Here is a 1,630-nt window from a genome sequence, read left to right as displayed (position 1 = left end):
TCTAAATGGGGGGAGGGGGGGGATAAAAAAGGAGAAACGTTCTTGGGTAACAGCCTATGCACACTATCTATTGGTTTCGGGATAAAGCTCAAAATCCTACAAGATCCTGCAAGGTCTACCACATCAGTTTTCACACACTCAGTCCCTTCTCTCTGCCTAACCTACTGTTCTCATTCTTTACTGGGAAACTCCTACTCATTCTTAAGAACCTAATATATAACTTCCTTGAGAATACCTTCCTAACTACTCTCCCATCTAAGAACCCGTTACACGTTCTTGAAGTACTTTCATTGTACTTATCACAAAGGAAATACATCAATTAGTTGCAAAATTAGTTGTCTAAAGCCTGTATCCCATTAGACTACAAGCTCCATCAGGATAGGGACTAAGGCTTTCTCATTCAGACTGGCATCCTCGACACCCTGCAGCAACTGGCATAAGAAGTATTCAGTAAATACTCATCACACAGATACACTAGGACTGACTGCAAATAACGACGACTGCCATGGGTGAACAGTTATTCCCTGAACAGCCAAGATCACTTTGTACATCTCTAACCACAACCACCACCATTTAATACAAGTGATATCATTCGGTATTACTCTCATTTCAAAGATAAGGAAACGAAGGCTGAGAGGCCCGAAGCCACACAGCCTGAAAAGTGGCACAGCGAGGACTCACTCTCCGATCAGTGTCGCTGCAGAGCTCAAGCTGTTTTCACTACAAGGTACTGTTTCCCAAGAATCCACTCAAGTCAGAGCGCAGGAAGGAAGAGGCAAGAGTAAGGGGAAAGCCAAACCAGGCAAGACAATGGATCCGTGCTATGGACTTAGTAGACGGTACAAGATATATTCGTTTCCTAGGGCAGACTGGGTGGCCTAAAACAACAGGAATATATCCCCTCAGTTCTGGAGGCCGAGTCTGAAATCGCATGGTATCTGCAAGGCAAAGCCCGCTGGGCTCCAGGGGGGACCCTTTCCCTGCCTCTTCCAACGTCCGCGGCCCAGGCACCTTGGCTCGGGCACAGTCTAAGCTCAGCCTCCACCTTCACATGGTCCTTTTCCCTCTAGGCCTGTCTCTGTGTCCAAGCTTCTCTCTTTTTTTTAATAATATATTTTTATTGATTTCAGAGAGGAAGAGGGAGAGAGAAAGAAACATCAATGATGAGAGAGAATCACTGATCGGCTGCACCGGGGATGGAGGCATCCCGGCCTGTGCCCTGACCGGGAATCCCACCGTGACCTCCTGGCTCACAGGTCACGCTCCACCACGGAGCCACGGCCGCCAAACCTCTCTCTTCCTAAAGGGACACCAGTTATATTGGATCTGGCGCCCATCCTGACCCACGAAGGCTTCATTACTTACTTCACGGTAGCAACGTAAAGCTTACGAATTCATATGCGTCTAAAACGCCCCACAGCGCCCGGCAGGTGGCAAGAGCGGGAAGTGGGGACAGGGCGGCCCCGCAGGCAGGGTCTGAACACCAAGCACAGGCTCTGGCCCAGCTCGCCCGTCTCTCGGGGCACAGGGCGCATTCTCTACCGGAGACGACGGGAGGCTACAGAGGCGGGGAAAGGGATGCAGGCCACAGTCTGGCTTGAACACAAGACCCGGGGCGCGATCAGTGATT

This window comes from Myotis brandtii, unplaced genomic scaffold (genome assembly GCF_000412655.1).
Source record: "Myotis brandtii unplaced genomic scaffold, ASM41265v1 scaffold105, whole genome shotgun sequence".
NCBI classification, from domain to species: domain Eukaryota; kingdom Metazoa; phylum Chordata; class Mammalia; order Chiroptera; family Vespertilionidae; genus Myotis; species Myotis brandtii.
The sequence above is the reverse complement of the archived record's forward strand: the minus strand, read 5'-3'. Positions refer to the sequence as shown.